Source organism: Loxodonta africana, chromosome 17, assembly GCF_030014295.1.
Source record: "Loxodonta africana isolate mLoxAfr1 chromosome 17, mLoxAfr1.hap2, whole genome shotgun sequence".
In the NCBI taxonomy this organism is placed as follows: Eukaryota; Metazoa; Chordata; class Mammalia; order Proboscidea; family Elephantidae; genus Loxodonta; species Loxodonta africana.
In genome coordinates this window covers 46,687,496-46,707,359 of record NC_087358.1, presented here as the reverse complement: position 1 = coordinate 46,707,359, position 19,864 = coordinate 46,687,496, and positions in this window count along the sequence as shown.

Sequence of the window (19,864 nt, the reverse complement as noted above, 5' to 3'; positions counted from 1 at the left end):
TGGTCCTTCCCGTTTCTTATTCGGGTTATTTGTTTCCTTTCCTGTATTTCTTTAGTCAGTCTAGCCAATGGTTTATCAATTTTGTTAATTTTTTCAAAGAACCAGCTTTTGGCTTTGTTAATTCTTTCAATTCTTTTTCTGTTCTCTAATTCATTTAGTTTAGCTCTAATTTTTATTATTTGTTTTCTTCTGGTGCCTGATGGATTCTTTTGTTGCTCACTTTCTATTTGTTCAAGTTGTAGGGACAGTTCTCTGATTTTGGCTCTTTCTTCTTTTTGTATGTGTGCATTTATCCATATAAATTGGCCTCTGAGCATTGCTTTTGCTGTGTCCCAGAGGTTTTGATAGGAAGTATTTTCATTCTCGTTGCTTTCTAAGAATTTCCTTATTCTCTCCTTGATGTCTTCTATAACCCAGTCTTTTTTCAGGAGGGTATTGTTCATTTTCCAAGTATTTGATTTCTTTTCCCTAGTTTTTCTGTTATTGATCTCTAGTTTCATTGCCTTGTGGTCTGAGAAGATGCTTTGTAATATTTCGATGTTTTGGACTCTGCAAAGATTTGTTTTATGACCTAATATGTGGTCTATTCTAGAGAATGTTCCATGTGCACTAGAAAAAAAAGTATATTTTGCAGCAGTTGGGTGGAGAGTTCTGTATAAGTCAATGAGGTCAAGTTGGTTGATTGTTGTAAGTAGGTCTTCCGTGTCTCTATTGAGCTTCTTACTGGATGTCCTGTCCTTCTCCGAAAGTGGTGTGTTGAAGTCTCCTACTATAAATGTGGAGGTGTCTATCTCACTTTTCAATACTGTTAAAATTTGATTTATGTATCTTGCAGCCCTGTCATTGGGTGCATAAATATTTAATATGGTTATGTCTTCCTGATCAATTGTCCCTTTTGTCATTATATAGTGTCCTTCTTAATCCTTTGTGGTGGATTTAAGTCTAAAGTCTATTTTGTCAGAAATTAATATTGCTACTCCTTTTTTGTTTATTGTTTGCTTGATATATTTTTTTCCATCCTTTGAGTTTTAGTTTGTTTGTGTCTCTAAGTCTAAGGTGTGTCTCTTGTAGGCAGCATATAGATGGATCATGTTTCTTTATCCAGTCCGAGACTCTCTGTCTCTTTATTGGTGCATTTAGTCCATTTACATTCAGCGTAATTATAGATAAATAAGTGTTTAGTGTTGTCATTTTGATGCCTTTTTATGTGTGTTGTTGACAATTTCATTTTTCCACATACTTTTTTGTATGAGACGTTTTTCTTAGTTGATTGTGAGATCCTCATTTTAGTAGTGTTTGACTTTATGTTTGTTGAGTCGTTACGTTTTTCTTGGCTTTTATCTTGAGTTATGGAGTTGTTATACCTCTTTGCGGTTATGTTATTATTTACCCCTCTTTTTCTAAGTAAAAACCTAACTTGTATTGTTCAGTATCGCCTTGTATCACTCTCCATATGGCAGTTCTATGTCTCCTGTATTTAGTCCCTCTTTTTGATTATTGTTATCTTTTACATATTGACTTCAGTGATTCCCTGTTATGAGCATTTTTTTTTTAATAATCTTTATTTTTTTTTTGATTTCCCTATTTGAGTTGATATCAGGATGTTCTGTTTTGTGACCTTGTGTTGTGCTGGTATCTGATGTTATTGGTTTTCTGACCAAACAATATCCTTTAGTATTTCTTGTAGTTTTGGTTTGGTTTTTGCAAATTCTCTAAACTTGTGTTTATCTGTAAATATCTTAATTTCGCCTTCATATTTCAGAGAGAGTTTTGCTGGATATATGATCCTTGGCTGGCAGTTTTTCTCCTTCAGTGCTCTGTATATGTCGTTCCATTCCCTTCTTGCCTGCATGGTTTCTGCCGAGTAGTCTGAACTTATTCTTATTGATTCTCCCTTGAAGGAAACCTTTCTTTTCTCCCTGGCTGCTTTTAAAAGTTTCTCTTTATCTTTGGTTTTGGCAAGTTTGATGATAATATGTCTCGGTGTTTTTCTTTTTGGATCGATCTTAAACGGGGTTCGATGAGCATCTTGGATAGATATCCTTTCGTCTTTCATGATGTCAGGGAAGTTTTCTGTCAGGAGATCTTCATCCATTTTCTCTGTGTTTTCTGACCTCCCTCCCTGTTCTGGGACTCCAATCACACACAAGTTATCCTTCTTGATAGAGTCCCACATGATTCTTAGAGTTTCTTCATTTTTTTTAATTCCTTTATCTGATTTTTTTTCAGCTATGTTGGTGTTAATTCCCTGGTCCCCCAGATGTCCCAGTCTGCATTCTAATTGCTCGAGTCTGCTCCTCTGACTTCCTAGTGCGTTGTCTAATTCTGTTATTTTATTGTTAATCTTTTGGATTTCTACATGTTGTCTCTCTATGGATTCTTGCAACTTATTCATTTTTCCACTATGTTCTTGAATAATCTTTTTGAGTTCTTCAACAGTTTTATCAGTGTGTTCCTTGGCTTTTTCTGCAGTTTGCCTTATTTCATTTGTGATGTCTTGAAGCATTCTGTAAATTAGTTTTTTATATTCTGTACCTGATAATTCCAGAATTGTATCTTCATTTGGGAAAGATTTTGATTCTTTTGTTTGCGGGGTGTAGAAGCTGTCATGGTCTGCTTCTTTATGTGGTTTGATATGGACTGCTGTCTCTGAGCCATCACTGGGAAACTAGTTTTTCCAGAAAATCTGCTAAAAAAAAATGCAGTCAGATCCCTATCAGAACTGCCTTTGTATTATAAATGCCACCTTGTTCCATGTAAGGATGAAAGTCTGAGATTTGGATCATATATGCTTGGCTGTAGCTGGTTCTGTGTTTTTAGTCCAATTAGGGGTGGATTTTTGGTCCCTGGGTTTTTTGTGTTTCCTTCTCTCAGGCCGGAGGAGTGGGTTAGGAAAAGACCAAAAGAAAAAAAAAAGGGGGGGGGAAGCAAAGCCGCCTCGGAGCCAGAGCCGTTCTCCCTCTGGCTCAGGAAATTCCAATGTTAATGAAGCCGCCTGGGGAGGGTGGGGGAGGGATCAGAGAGATAGGAGAGTAGCACCTCAGAATATAGCCAGAGTTGCTTGTCTTGCTTGGAATGACTATTTTATCTGAGATTCCTGAGGTGCGTGTTGCCTATGTGTTCTGGCTGTGTGAAGATTGCCCCCTGGGATCTGGCCCACTGAAGCCGCGGTCAGATCCTCCGCTGCCAGTCCCACGCCCAAGGTCAAGGTTCCCCTGCTGGGACGGCTTGCTCCCGACTCCAAAATCAGTCACTGCCTCCCAGGGACTTCTCCTCCCGCCAGCCGCGTTGCCACGCCGCCCCGCGAACTGGCCGGGCCCCCTCCCCGCGTTAGTTCAGGGGAGTGGAGCAGCTCTCTGTGCTTGCACCATGACAGCACCCAGTCAAATGCCCGGCAGCAAGATTTCCCGGCTGGGACGCTGCCCTTCCGGCTCCAAAATCAGTCGCTGCCTCCCGGGGACTTCTCGTCCCACTCGCCGCGTCATCGCGCCACTCCCGCGGACAGTTGGGCCCCCTCCCAGGGTGAGTTCAGGGGGGTAGGCCTGCACCCCTTGTTTGCACCGTCAGCTCCCCTGGGCCCTGCCCTAGATCGGGCGCCAAGGTTACCTGACTGGGACGCTGGCTCCAGGCTCCGAAAACAATTGCTGCTTCCCCGTATTTGTTAGTTTTCCGTCTCTAAATCTGTGTTTGTTGTTCAGGGTTCGTAGATTGTTATGTATGTGATCTATTCAGATTCACTTGTTTTTCCAAGTCTTTGTTGCAGGAGGGATCCGAGGTAGCGTCTACCTAGTCCGCCATCTTGGTCCCGCCTCCTCTGCTCTAATTTTTATAATTTGTTTTCTTCTGGTGCCTGATGGATTCTTTTGTTGCTCTCTTTCTATTCAAGTTGTAGGGACAGTTCTCTGATTTGGGCTTTTCTTTATGTATGTGTGCATTTATCAATATAAATTGACCTCTGAGCACTGCTTTTGCTGTGTCCCAGAGGTTTTGATAGGAAGTGTTCTCATTCTCATTGCATTCTATGAATTTCTTTATTACATCCTTAATGTCTTCTATAACCCAGTCTTTTTTGAGCAGGGTATTGTTCAGTTTCCAAGTATTTGATTTCTTCTCCCTGATTTTTCTCTTATTGATTTCTACTTTTATGACCTTGTGGTCTGAGAAGATGCTTTGTAATATTTTGATGTTTTGGATTCTGCAAAGGTTTGTTTTATGACCTAATATGTGATCTATTCTAGAGAATGTTCCATGTGCACTAGAAAAAAAAGTATACTTTGCAGCTGTTAGGTGGAGTGTTCTATATAAGTCTATGAGGTCAAGTTGGTTGATTGTAGCAATTAGATCTCCCATGCCTCTATTGAGCTTCTTACTGGAAGTCCTATCCTTCTCCGAAAGTGGTGTGTTGAAGTCTCCTACTATAATTGTGGAGGTGTCTATCTCACTTTTCATTTCTGTTAAAGTTTATGTATCTTGCAGCCCTGTCATTGGGTGCATAAATATTTAATATGGTTATATCTTCCTGGTCTATTGTCCCTTTAATCATTATGTAGTGTCCTTCTTTATCCTTTTTGGTGGATTTAAATTTAAAGTCTATTTTGTCAGAAATTAATATTGCCACTCCTGCTTTTTTTTGATTGTTGTTTGCTTGATATATTTTTTTCCATCCTTTGAGTTTTAGTTTGTTTGTGTCTCTAAGTCTAAGGTGTGTCTCTTGTAGGCAGCATATAGACAGATCTTGTTTTTTAATCCAGTCTGAGACTCTCTGTCTCTTTATTGGTGCATTTAGTCCATTTACATTCAGCGAAATTATAGATAAGTATGAGGTTTTTTTTTTTTTTAAATGAGTTTAGTGCTGTGTGTTGTTGCCTTTTTTGTGTGTGTTGTTGACAATTTCATTTTTCCACTTACTTTTTGTGCTGAGAAGTTATTCTTTGTACATTGTGTGTTTCCCATTTTCATAGTAATTGAATTTTTTTGCTGAGTCGTTTTGTTTTTCTTTGTTTTTATTTTGAAGTATGGAACTGTTAGACCTCTTTTCGTTTCCTTAATATTTACCTCTATTTTTCTAAGTAAAAACCCAACTTGTATCATCCTATATTGCCTTGTTTTCCTCTCCATATGGAAGATCTATGCCTCCTGTATTTAGTCCCTCTTTTTTGATTATTGTAATCTTTTACTTAATGACTTCAATGATTCCCTGTTTTGAGCATTTTTTCTTTTTTGAATTAATTTTATTTTGTTTTTGTGATTTCCCTATTTGAGTTGATATCGGGATGTTCTGTTCTGTGATCTTGTGTTCTTTTGGTCTCTGATATTATTGATTTTCTGACCAAACAATTTCCTTTAGTAATTCTTGTAGCTTTGGTTTGGTTTTTGCAAATTCTCTAAGCTTGTGTTTATCTGTAAATGTTTTAATTTCACCTTCATATTTGAGAGAGAGTTTTGCTGGATATATGAGTCTTGGCTGGCAGTTTTTCTCCTTCAGTGCTCTATATATTTCATCCCATTGCCTTCTTGCCTGCATGGTTTCTGCCGAGTTGTCTGAACTTATTCTTATTGATTCTTCTTTGGAGGTGACTTTTCTTGTATCCCTGGCTGTTTTTAAAATTTTCTCTTTATCTTTGGTTTTGGCAAGTTTGATGACAATATGCCTTGGTGATTTTCTTTTTAGATCAGTCTCGTATGGGGTTTGATGAGCATCTTGGATAGATATCTTTTCATTTTTCATGATGTTAGGAAAGTTTTCTGCCAACAGATCTTCAACTATTCTCTCTGTATTTTCTGTTATCCCCCCAGTTCTGGAACTCCAATCACACTCAAGTTATTCTTCTTGATAGAGTCCCACACGATTCTTAGAGTTTTTTCTTTTTTTTTTTTTTAATTCTTGTATCTGATTTTTCTTCAACTATATTGGTGTCAATTCCCTTATCTTCCAACTTTCGCACTCCACATTCCAATACCTCAATTTTGCTCTTCTGACTCCCTATGGAGTTGTCTAATTCTGTAAATTTACTGTTAATCTTTTGGATTTCTGAATGCTGTCTCTGTGTGGATTCTTGCAGCTTATTAATTTTTCCAGTATGTTCTTGATCAATCTTTTTTTATTTCTTCAACTGCTTTATCAGTGTGTTTCTTGGCTTTTTCTGTAGATTGCCTTATTTCGTTTCCTGATGTCTTGAAGCATTATGTATGTTCGTTTTTTTATATTCTGCATCTGGCAATTCCAGGATTGTATCTTCATTTGGGAAAGATTTTGATTCTTTAATTTGGGGATTTGTAGAAGCAATCATGGTCTGCTTCTTTAAGTGATTTGATATTGACTGCTGTCTCCAAGCCATCTATAAGATATTGTAATGATTTATTTTATATTTGCTAAGTGAGTCTTATCTTCTTGTTTTGTTTCAATATACCCAGATGGGCTACTAGATTGTGCTGTCTTGATTGTTGTGACCTTTGAATCACTTATGTCCTATTACCAGCTGGTTTGAACTGTTACCAGATATATAAGCCTAGGAGTCCATTCACTATTCTTGAATAGAATCAGCTTAGGTGTTCTGATTTTGGGTCACCAAGTGTGTGGTATAGGCCGTCACCAATTAGCTTAAAGGAGTAGTGGTGATAGTTGTATGCACCAGATTCTAGTAGTGGCAGGGGGTCACTCCGAGTAGGGCCAGATGCTGACAGCCTTCCCCCACATGCCAGTGAGGTAGGTGTGTCTCTATTCCTAGAGCACTTTGGTGGGTGGGCTCTGCAGCTGTTCCTTAGGCACCCAATGCTTGTACCTCTAAAGATTGGTAGGCATCACTATCCTCGGACCCCTTTAGCAGGTGGCTAGGTGGTTTGGGTGGAGTTTCAGCCCTCAGTTCCTTGCTGTGGATCAGTGATGGCTCTGTTTAATAGGTAGAGAGGTATCATACCTTGAAAACTTATCTTTCCACTGCTCTGCTAAAACAAGTACAGTCAGATGTCTATCAGAATTGTCTTTGCATTATAATAGCCACCTTGTTCCCTGTAGCAATGAAAGCCAAAGACCGTGGATCTCTTATGCTTGGCTGGAGCTGGTTCTGTATTTTTATTGCAGTTTAGGGAAGTCAGGGAAGGATTTTTCCCCCCTGGGTTGGTAATTGCTGCTTCTCTCAGGCCAGGAGAATGGGTTAGGAAAAGAGAAAAAAAAAAACCTGCAGAGCACTTCACTCCCTGGCCCAGGAAATTCCAATGTTAATGAAGCCTACTCGGATGGGGGGGGAGGGATCAGATAGATGGGAGAAAGTAGTGCAAGGCAATATAGACAAACTTACTTATCTTGCTTGATGATGACTGTTTTATCTGAGATTCCAGACGGGTGTGTAGCCTCTGTGCACTGGCTGGTTCAAGATTGCCCCCGAGGGTCAGGCCCGAGTCCTGTGCTTGCACTGTCTCAGGAAGCCATGATCAGCTCCTCCGCTCCTAGTCCAAAGCCTAGCACCAAGGTTTTCTGGCTGGGATGCTGCACTCCAGGCTCCAAAACCAGTTGCTGCTCCCCCATGATTTTTCCTCCTGTCAGCCGTGTCTTTGTGCAGGCTGTGTGCACTGGCTGGGTTTCCGCTGAGGTTACTTCAGGGACTAGGGCTGCGTACCATGCTTGCGCCGTCTCAGGAAGCCGTGCTCAGCTCCTCTGTGCTTGGTCAAAAGCCTGGCACCAAGGTTTTCTGTCTGGGACGCTGGCTCCAGGCTCCGAAAACAGTCACCGCTTCCCCGTGGTTGCTCCTTCTCTCGTCAGCCTCATCAGTGTGCAGCCTGCTTGTGCTAGCTGAGTCTCTACCGAGGTTACTCCAGGGAGTTAGGGGTTAGGGCTGAGTCACATGCTTGCCCCATTTCAGTAAACCGTGATCAGCCCCACCACTCTGGCACCAGGGAAGTGCGAGGGCTCAAGGCTATGGCACAGGACGCTGTTTCCAGAAGTGGTCGCTGCTTCAGGGTGTGGCTTTTTGCTCCGCTGTCACTCAGGTCAACTCCTTAGTTCTGTGTTTGATGGTCAGGTTTTGTAGCTTGTCAAGTATATGATCGGTTCACTTGTTTTTACAAGTCTTTGTTGTAAGAGGGATCAGAGGTAGCTTCTACCTAGTCAGCCATCTCGGCCCCACTTTCTCTCATAAGGTTTTAATATGGTGTTCACACATCATCCAAATCACATAACTTCGTATTTCACAGAATTTATTGTGGCTGTTAAGAGACGCACACCTGTATTAAATAATTGAATCCAACAAATGTATGTGTGTGTTTATATAATATGCTAGAGAGCACTTCAATTGAAGGCATTACATACATTAAACACAATTGTTAAATAAAACTGGTAATCTATGAAGTATAGGAAATTATCCTAACTCATTATATAATACAGTCAAAAACTTAAAAACAGCAAATATAATAATGTTGTTGTTATGTGCCATTAAGTCAGTTCCAACTCATAATGGAGAAAAAACAGTGTTACCTAGTTATATTTGAGACAAGGCAATCATATCTTCTATCATTGCTATCATTTTGCAGGTTTCTAAATTGTAAGACAAGAAATAATTTGGTTAAATTGTAAGTCAAGAAATAATTATAAGAAATTTAAGGTTGACTGGCAAGAGGGAAAGGCCATTATTTACAAATAAAATAGTTATATTTAAAAACTCTAATATTAAGAATAACTAGAATTAATAAAATATTTCAGTAAGCTTGACGAATACTACCAGATAAAGCATTAACTTATGAAACTAGACACCTTTTCTTTGCACAAGCAATAATAACTTGGACCTCTAAAAAATATGAACAGCTACAAAAATTTAAACTCTTCAGAGATTCATGTAAATGAAAATCCCCAAAAATTTACATAGAAATGATTTTTGTTAAGAGATGTAGAATAACTAATAAATTGAAAGATTCCATGTTCATGAGTAGAATGACTTAATATATTCTTTTAAATCTCAAATCTCATTTGCCATCAAGTCAATTTCAACTCACATTCAGTGTCTCCTAAATAATCTGTAAGTATATGAATGAAGATCTAACTATAAATCCAATAAAAGTAAATATAGTAAAACATATTTGTGACTTAACGGGAAAAAAGCCTTCATTTAAACACCTCCAATGCACAATTGATAAGGCAAAATAATTGATTGATTTTACCGTATAAAAAGGCAGAAACAGAGAATTGGAAGATGGTAAAAGTAAAAAAAAAAGTAAACATTTAAAAAGTGTCAATATCTGATACTAAATCTATAAAAATAAACTAGAAAGAAAAAACTCTCTGCAAATATGAATTAAAAAGTCACAGTGAGGAAAACTTTTTTCATATGAATTATTTTAAAAGGTGCTAAAAATCATTTGTAGTCTTAGAAATGCAAATTAAAACAACAATGAATTGCCATTGTACACCCATTAAAGGAAGAGAGTAGAAAGTAAGGGAATGCCCAGTTATTAACAAGCCTTAAAGAAATGGAAAACTTGTGAGTTACTGGAGAGAATGTTACAACCATTTAGAAAGCGTCTAGTAGAAGTAAATGAAGTTAGGAAGGTGTATGCCTTATAATTCAATGATGCTGCTGCTTGATACATATTCTCAATTAATTTGAGCATAACTCACCAGGGAACATACACAAGGATGTTCATCTGAGAGCTCTTTTGTTTACTAAGAATAGGAGGTAACCTAAGTGTTTCTTGCAAGGTTAATAGTAAACTGTGACAAATTCATTGTCATTAGATATTTAATTTATGGAGTCTGGAGGAACAGACAACAATTTGGACAGATACTAGCAAACCAACCAGTTGCCCTAGAGTCCATTCAGATTCGTGGGTGTCCCATGTGTATCAGAATAGACCTGCTCCATAAGGTTTTCAATGTCTGATTCTTCAGATGTAGTTTACTAGGAATTTCATTGATGCAACTTGTATGGACTAGAACCTCCAACCTTTTGCTTAGTAGCCAAGCACCTTAACTGTTAGCAACACCCAAGATAGATACTAAACAATAGTATATGTGTTGCACACACAGATTTCCTTAAATGCTGTCCTCAGATCCCAAGTACCCATCAGAGTATTGAGATGAGAATTCCACCCAGTGGTACAAACCACTCCATGGATATTATGTCCATTTATCCTATCCAAGTAGTACACACCAGACACGTACATGGTTTTGGCAATAGTGAAAGCCATTTTAATTACAGACAGTAGACAGTGAACAACAGGAAAAGTTTCAGATGGATGGTCCTCCCTGGCTCAAAAGTTGTCCTGGCAGGAAGGAAAACTTCCATGGGTGGTCCCTCTCATTGCAGTGTAGAGGAAGGACCCCAACGATCTTTCCCCACCAGTTTTATATTCCAGGGGTTGTATATTTCACTGCACAGAATGCAATGCAAGTTTTCCACTCTGATCACCTGAAGAGAGGGGCAGTCAGAAATGGGGTTGTAAGCCTAAATTTTCTCTCTTTAGCACTGCTGCAGGGAGCCCTGCTAGTGAAGTGGTTAAGTGCTGATTGCCAATTGAAAGGACAGCGGTTCAAACCCATCATCCGCGCTGCAGGGGAAGGATGTGGCAGTTGGCTTCCATAAATAAAGATTACAGCCTTGAAAACCCTATGGTGCAGTTGTACTCTGTCCTACAGAGTTGCTATGGGTTGGAATTCACTCCAAGGAAACAGCTTTGGTTTTTGGTTAGCTTTCCTGCTTATTCAGACAATCCATTGGGCTTCAGAGGACGAGGTGCAATGGTTTGTTCCAAAGCCCAAAGGTGCTAACAGGGGGGAAGGAACATGGATTAATTACAGCCTTTTAGGCCATCCAAAGAACTGACATCTGTCAGTATAGAGTTTCTATGAGTTCAGATCAACTGGAAGGAGTGCAACAACAACAAAATTGTGTGAAAATAACAACAAAAAAAAATTTACAGCACAAAATATAAGTAAAATTAAAAATAACAGAAAAATACTCATTTTTCTAAGTTTCTAGTATTATTCATGGATCTATGTTAAGGATATATTTTGTGCCTATGTAGAAAGAGATCAAGAATTGGGCTTAGGCATAAAAAGGAAGGGCAAAAACCACCACAAAAGGGGTGGTGGCTTTGTTTAAACAAGCAGTGATAATGTGCCCTGCACTGAGAAACTGCCTGCATATAAAATGTAAAAGATAAAAGAACTGTGTGCATAACTGACAGAGTTAATATGTATCCGAAACATGTTAAAGCCTTATAATATTTTTAACAAATTTACTTTTAAAATTAAATTTGAAAATAGCAACAACTACAAAAAAACAAATCTGCTGCCTTCCAGTCAATTCTGACCCATAGCAGCCCTAAAGGACAGGAGAACTGCCCCACTGGGTTTCCAAGGAGTGGCTGATAGTTTTGAACTGCCAACCTTTTGGTTAGCAGCTGTATCAATCACTGTGCCAAACAGAAATAGACTATTCATCAATTTTTTTTGAATAAATGGCTAAGAATTTAAATAAAAAGTAAAGTCAAATTCCTTCTCAGAACAAGCCTCAAAATAAATTTCAAATGTACTCAAGCTCTAAATATAACAACATAGTATACCGAAACCAAACCAAACCCGTTGCTTTCGAGTCAATTCTGACTCATAGAGACCCTATAGGACAGAGTAGAACTACCCCATATGCTTTCCAAGGAACACCTGGTGGATTCAAACTGCCGACCTTTTGGCTACCAGCCGTAGCTCTTAATCACTACGCCACCAGGGTTTCCAACATAATATAAGAGTATTAAATCAAAACACAAAAGGAAAATTGTAATATGGCATCTGTATGCAATTAAGTCAAGGTTTTGTATGTGTAAAGGAATTTAAAATGTTATTTTAAAGATATACTGTCTTAGTCATCAAATGCTGCTGTAACAGAAATACAAGTGGATGACTTTAACAAAGATAAATTTATTTTCTCAGTCTGGGCTAGAAGTCCAAATTCAGGGTGTCAGCTCCAGAGAAAGGCTTTCTTTTTCTGTCAGCTCTGGAGGAAGGTCCTTCTCATCAATCTTCCCCAGACTAGGACTTTCTCCACATAGGAACCCTGGGTTCAAAGGATGCGTTCTGCTCCCGGTGCTGCTTTCTTGGTGGTATGAGGTCCCCCACTCTCTGCTTGTTTCCCTTTCCTTTTATCTCTTGTAAGATAAAAGGTGGTACAGGCCACACCCCAGGAAAAATCCTTTACATTGAATCAGGGGTGTGGCCTAAGTAAGGGTGTTACATCCCACCCTTATCCTCTTTAACATAATCTTTTTAACCTTGCCTCATTACCGCAGGCAGAGATTAGAATTTACAATATATAGAAAAATTATGTCACTCACAAAATGGAGGAAAACCAAACAATACTGTCCCTGGATCATGACCTAACCAAGTTGACACATATTTTTGGGGTACGCAATTCAATCCATGACATATACTTATTAAGATGGAGAGATATAAATATATTCAGTGAAAAATCTAATAAAAGATTATGTTTTTATAGTGCTTTAACATTTAACAAAGCAAAATAAAAGTAATCAAAAATACACAGCAAAATATTAACATTCTCTTTCTCTAACTGGCAGAATTTTAGATTATTTCAATTTTTTTATCTGTATGTTCCATGTATTTAATACCAGCCCCCATTCCATTGAGCAGGCCCATATCCTGTGATTATCACATGTTGCTCTTGTCCATGGGATCATGAATGCTTCCACACAGCACCTTGAAAAGCAATCCTGGGCATTTATAAACTAGAAGAGCATGACTAAAAGTTCTTCTAGTTTATAAAAGATATTTCAGTGCTATAATTAATGAGATAAAATGTATATCAAACCTCAATGCCTGGCTCAGGTAGCAAATAAATCTGGCCCTCAATAAATTCATGATGCTTATTTTCTTTTTTATTATCCTACCGTATTTACTGCTTTCTGTATTTCTTTGGTTACTGTTAAGTTCTCTGCAGAGACAGATGGTATACCAGATACACTGATTTCCCCACTTTTACTCTAAGTTTTACTCATGCTTTAAAGGTAACCTTCTTCATTCTTTCAGTTGGATGTAATGTCTGCCTTCTATCAAATAGTCTACCCTTCATTCCTACTTTAAATCTTATTAGACACTTATTTCTTAAATCGTTTTATTGACTGAGTTCTCTTTAGGAATAAGAACTATATCATTCATACAAATTTCTTCTGAAAATCCTTGTGTTGTCGTTGGGTGCCATCCAGTCTACTCCAACTCATACTGTCTTATGTATGACAGAATGAAGTGTTGCTTGTTACTACCATCTTCACAATCATTGTTATTTTTGAGCCTAATGCTGCATCTACTGTGTCGATTCATCTTATTGAGGGTCTTCCTCTTTTATGTTGACCTTCTACTTTACCAATAAGTCCTAGTAGTGCAACAGTTAATCTCTTGACTGCTAATGGAAAGATCGGAGTTTCGAACCCACCCAGTGGTTCTAAAGGAGAAAGACATGGTGATCTGCTTCTGCAAAGTTTACAGCTTAGAAAACTATAGGGGGCAGTTCTACTCTGTCACATGGGGTCACTGTGAGTCAAAATAGACTTTACAGTACCTAACAACAACTACTTTACCAAACATCACGTCCTTTTCCAGCAACTGGTCCCACCTGATGACGTGACCAAAGTAGTCAAGACTGTACTTCCCCCAAGAGTGATTTTTTCACTTTTCTGTCAGTCCACAGTATATTCAATGTTGTATCCCAACAACATAATTCAAACATGTCAATTATTTTTCACTCTTCCTTTTTCATTGTTCAGCTCTTGCTTGCTTATGAAGCAACTGAAAATATCATGGCTTTGGTTGTTGTTGTTGTTGTTAGGTGCCATCGAGTCAGTGCCGACTCATAGCGACCCTATGCCACAAGAGAACGAAACACTGCCCGGTTCTGACCCACCTTACAATTGTTATTATGCTTGAGCTCATTGTTGCAGCCACTGAGTCAATCCACCTCATTGACCGTCTTCCTCTTTTCCGCTGACCCTGTACTCTGCAAAGCATGATGTCCTTCTCCAGGGGCTAATCCCTCCTGACAATATGTCCAAAGTATGTAAGATGCAGTCTCATCATACTTGCCTCAAAGGAGCATTCTGGGTGCATTTCTTCCAGGACAGATTTGTTCGTTCTTTTGGCAGTCCATGGTATATTCAATATTCTTTGCCAACACCACAATTCAAAGGCGTCAACTCTTCTTCGGTCTTCCTTATTCAATGCCCAGCTTTCACATGCATATGATGTGATCAAAAATACCATGGCTTGGGTCAGATGCACCTTAGTCTTCAGGGTGACATCTTTGCTCTTCAACACTTTGAAGAGGTCCTTTGCAGCAGATTTACCCAATGCAATGCATCTTTTGATTTCTTGACTGCTGCTTCTATGGCTGTTGATTGTGGATCCAAGTAAAATGAAATCCTTGACAACTTCAATCTTTTCTCCATTTATCATGATGTTGCTCATTGGTCCAGTTGTAAGGATTTTTGTTTTCTTTATATTGAGGTGCAATCCATACTGAAGGCTGTGGTCTTTGATCTTCATTAGTAAGTGTTTCAAGTCCTCTTCACTTTCAGCAAGCAAGGCAGTGTGATCTGCATAACGCAGGCTGTTAATGAGTCTTCCTCCAATCCTGATACCCCGTTCTTCTTCATATAGTCCAGCTTCTCATATTATTTGTTCAGCATACAGATTAAATAGGTATGGTGAAAGAATACAATCCTGACACACACCTTTCCTGACTTTAAAACAATCAGCATCCCCTTGTTCTGTCTGAACAACTGCCTCTTGATCTATGTAAAGGTTCCTTATGAGCACAGTTAAGTGTTCTGGAATTCCCATTCTTCACAATGTTATCCATAATTTGTTATGATCCACACAGTTGAATGCCTTTGCATAGTCAATAAATCACAGGTAAACATCCTTCTGGTATTCTCTGCTTTCTGTGAGGATCCATCTGACATCAGCAATGATACCCCTGGTTCCATGTCCTGTTCTGAAGCCATTTGTGAGCATTTTTGTTTTATTTTTTTAAAGTCTCAACCATACTGATGGTTGTGGACCTCAGTTGGTCCTCATCAGTAAGTGCTTCACTTGCATCAAGCCAGATTGTGTCATGTGTATATGGCAGGTTGTTAATAAGTCTTCCTCCAAATCTGATGCCAAGTTCTTTTTCACATAGTTCAGCTTCTTGGATTATTTGCTCAGTATACAGATGGAAAAAAAAAAATTTTTTTTATACAGATTATAAAAAAAAAAAATTTTTATATAGATTGAATAAGTATGGTGAAAGGATACAGCCTTAACACACATCTTTTCTGACTTTAAAATACTAAGAATCCTCATGTACTGTTCTAATGACTGCCTCTTTGTCAATGTACAGGTTTCACATGAGCACATTCTTCTCAGTGTTATCCATAATTTGTTATGATCCACACAGTTAAATGCCTCTACATAGTCAATAAAACACAGGTAAAAGTCTTCTAGTATTCTCTCCTTTCAGCCAAGATCCATCTGACATCAGCAAGTGACATTCCTTCTTCCTTTTCTTCTGAATCCAGATCGAATTTCTGGCAGTTACCTGTGGATGTACTGCTTCAACTATTTTTAATTATCTTCAGCAAAATTTTACTTGTTATATTAATGATATTTTTTGATAATTTATGCATTATGCTGGATCACTGTTCTTTGGAATGGGCACAAATATGGATATCTTCCCATCAGGTGGTCAGGTAGCTCTCCTCCAAATTTCTTGACATGGACAAATGAGCACTTCCAGGTTTTCATCTATTTGTTGAAACGTCTCAATAGGTATTCTGTCAATTACTGGAGTCTTGTTTTTAGCCAATGCCTTCAGTGAAGCTTGGACTTCTTCCTTCAATATCATCAGTTCTTGACCTTATGCTTCCTCCTGAAACAGTTGAATGTCAGCCAATTCTTTTTGTACAGTAAGTTGCGTATTCCTTCCTTCTCTTATGATGCCTCCTGAGTCTTAATATTTTACCTAGAGAATCCTTCAGTATTGCAACTTGAGGCTTGAATTTTTTCTTCAGCTTTTTCACCTTGAGAAACTCTAAGAGTGTTCTTCCCTTTTGGTTTTCTCACTCCAGGTTTGTGCATTTCATTATAATAATTTATATGTAGTTAATTTGTTCAAACAATGAAAGCACATCTGCAAAAGCAGCTGGTTATGCTCTGAGAGTCCACAAATTTTAGTTCCAAAAGGAAGAATGCTGCCACCAGAAGACACAAAAATAATTCTATCGACAGGAAGTTAAGACTGCCACTTGGCCAATTTGGACTTCTCTTGCTTCTGATCAACAGGCAATAAATACTCACATCCTGATCTCATAATCTTGGAGAACATAGATACACACAGGAGTTTAAAGGTCAAATTTGCTTCACAATAAAACTCTAGTGGAAAACAAACTCATTCTTAAGAATATTTCGGGTTAATATCATTTGACTCACATGAACTTTACGTGTTCATAAAGCTAACTAATTTGTTGCCGTCCAGTCAATTTTCACTCATAGCTACCCCATAAGGACAAGGTAGAACTGCCCCCATAGGGTTTCCAAGGAGCACCTGGTGGATTTGAACTGCTGACCTTTTGGTTAGCAGCCATACCACTTAGCCACTACACCACCAGGGTTTCCCTTAAGCACTCATAATAAATATTAATTCACATATGAATCTTAAAAATGGAGCATAAGTCATAACTTGACACGATATTCCACAACACATGAAGTGCATGGATCAATTGATAGGTTCACCTTTCCTTTCTTACCTTTAGTATTTCTGTTCTCATTCTTTACTTCTGAACTTCTCAGTTAGACAGACACATACACACACATTCATAAATAAAAGCAGAGAAAGAAATAGGAAATATTTTAAACAAACAAAGAAGAATATATTTTGTCTGTTAATATTATAATTAAGCTCTTGTCAGATAAACAATTTAAAAAGTTTAGCTGTGTTGTGTCAGAAATACTCAGGTTAGCAGTTGGGAAACAGATTTGGAGATATCTATTTTAAAAAACATATGCTGTTGAAACTGTGAGAAAGGCATGATCAACTTACTGCCAGAGAAACAGAAGCATATGAGATAAATTATCCCCCTAGGGACCAGGAAAAACATCAGAGAGAAAGAGAAGGTGACACTTTCTTTGATGCAGTTTATTTTAAAGTGAAGAAAGAGCCTTAAGAGTTCTTCTAGTTGTACATTGATTGATGGCTATATTCTGGTTGGGTGACTATAAACAGGAAAATGTCCTTGTTGGAGATCTATGATAATGTGACAGTGCTATTAGTTTATAATGACAAATGAACCTGAGATAATTTTGGAAAATTTTACACTTATTATTTTAAGTACTATGACTAATGATTTGCAGATTAATTATCACCATGTGTTTTTCTTTGACTTTTGCCTAATAATATTTCTATTAAATACTTTAAAATAGTCTTAAAAAAGAGAGCATACTTTTTTCTGTGAATTTGAAAATGTTTTATTTTTAAATGAAGCCTGGTAATGCACTGGTAAGAGCATGGCTGCTAAACAAAGACTGGCAGTTCGAATCTACCAGCTGCTCCTTGGAAACCCTGTGGGCAGTTCTACTCTGTCCTATGGTGTCACTATGAGTCGGAATTGACTCAGTCGCAATGGGATTTTTTCTGAGTGGTTTATATTTTAAAATAAGTATCAAATATAAAAATATAAATTTCTGTTACTCTATAAATTGAAAATGCATTACTGTGTAGGAATGAATTGTTATATGCCATAGAGTCAATTCCAACTCATACTGACATAGTGACAGTATAGGAGTGAATAATAAAAAAAAAAGGATATGTTTTCACTTCAACAAATTAAAATGTTCATGCCTTTAAATTAATATAAATTCAAAGAAAATCTGGTAATAGAGTTGTTTTTTTGGTTATCCAAATTTAAAGTAATATATTGAAAAAAGAATGGATGTTTCTTTACCCTAATTCTGCAGCAAGTAGAGGTAAAAGATTCCCTGTATAAAGGCAAGAGAGAATTAGCAGACGCCTGGGAAACTTTTAAATTGCTTGTCAAATTTTAGAGAGATTAAAAAAAAAATTCATTGATATTTTAGAGTATAAAAATGTGTTATTTAAATGTTCCTTGTCATTAATTCCCTTATTATTTATTAAGTGAGGTATATTGTGTTTTTATTGTTGAGACTTTTGTCATTTAATGAGTTTGGTTGGTATTCAATATTGGTAAGATATATGCAAGGACTGTGCTAGACTTCTAAATATTCTCTCTTAATAATATTATAATACATTATTAAAAATTACTATCCTATTTTCGCTGATGAAGAAACTGAGCCTCAGAAAACATAAGTAACATGCATAAGATCATAGGGCAGGTGGTGTCTGGCACTAGCATTTCCCAGAGCGTATTTCTATCAAAGTGATTACAAAATAGGGAACTCTCTTCTAAAATGCCAACACAAAGAAGAAGATGAGGTTAAAAAACAAGGGTTAAGTAAAAAGTTAAGAAAACAGAAAGGGAATCACGAAGCTGGCAGACTAAAGATGGGCAGGGGTTTATACAAAAATTGGATTATAGTTCCTCAAACCTCATAGCAAGTGTTCAAATGAAAATGTAATTAAATTCATCTAGGATGGTCAGGAGTGATAGAGTAAGTTTTCTGAGTTATCTAAAAATTTTGCTGGTATTTGTAGCTTTCATTTATGAACAGTGGTCCAGGGAAATGTTGTTCAGGCTTAAAAGTCCAGTGGAGAGCCATGATGTCCTGTTTGGCATGACCTCCTAGAGCTAAATTCCACATTTAAAACCTTGTTGTTGCCCGTTGCCCTTGAATCCACTCTGACTCACGGCAACCTTGCTCGTAACAGGGTGGAACCTACTGCAGTCCTGCACCATCTTCGCGATTGTTGGTGCTGCTGAGCCCATTGTAGTGGCTATTGTGTCAATCCAGCTCGTTAAGGGCTTCCCTCATTTTCACTGACCCTCTACCAGACCTGATGTCCTTTTTAATGATTTGTCTTTCCTGGTGAAGTTTTCTGATGAAACTTTGTCATCCTCCTTCTAAGGAACATCCTAGTTATATTTCTTCTAAGATTGATTTGTTCATTCTTCTAGAAGTTCACAGTATATTCAATATTTTTCTACAACACCAAAATTTCAATGTATTAACTCTTCTCTGTCTTCCTTTTTGATTGTTCAACTTTCATATGCATATGAGACTATTGGAAAGACGATGGCTTGGGTCAGACACACTTTAGTTATCAAAGTGACATCATTGTTTTTTAAACCTTCAAAGAGGTCTTTTGTGGCAGATTTCCCTAATGCAATGTTATTTGATTTCTTGACTGTTGTGTCCGTGAATGTTGACTGTTGATCCAAGAAGAACGAAATAATCGACAACTTCATTTATAACCTACTGGTATATAAATTGTGACATGTGAACATAGTGCAAAGGGGAGTAAAGTACTTTGCTCAATGCACTAGGCTTCCCAAAGTTGATCTCCAGGGCTGTCCTTCAAAGTGCAAGATGAGGAGCAGGTTGTCAATGAGTCATACACAGCAGGTAAAAGGAAAGATTTACATGCTTGTAGAGTTTGAATGGACTGTACCTCAAAGGATCTTTTTTTTTTTTTGGTTTTAGTGGGTCCCTGGTGGTTAAGAGCTCAACTGCAAACCAAAAGATTGGCAGTTTGTATCCACCAGGAGCTTCTGGCTTGGAAACCCTATGGGGTACTTCTACTCTGTCCTATAAGTTTGGCATGAGTCAGAATCAACTCAGTGGTAATGGTAATTGGAGGAATAAAACCACATGTTTAATGGATTTCGTGAATCTGAATGATCTATATCCTAAATA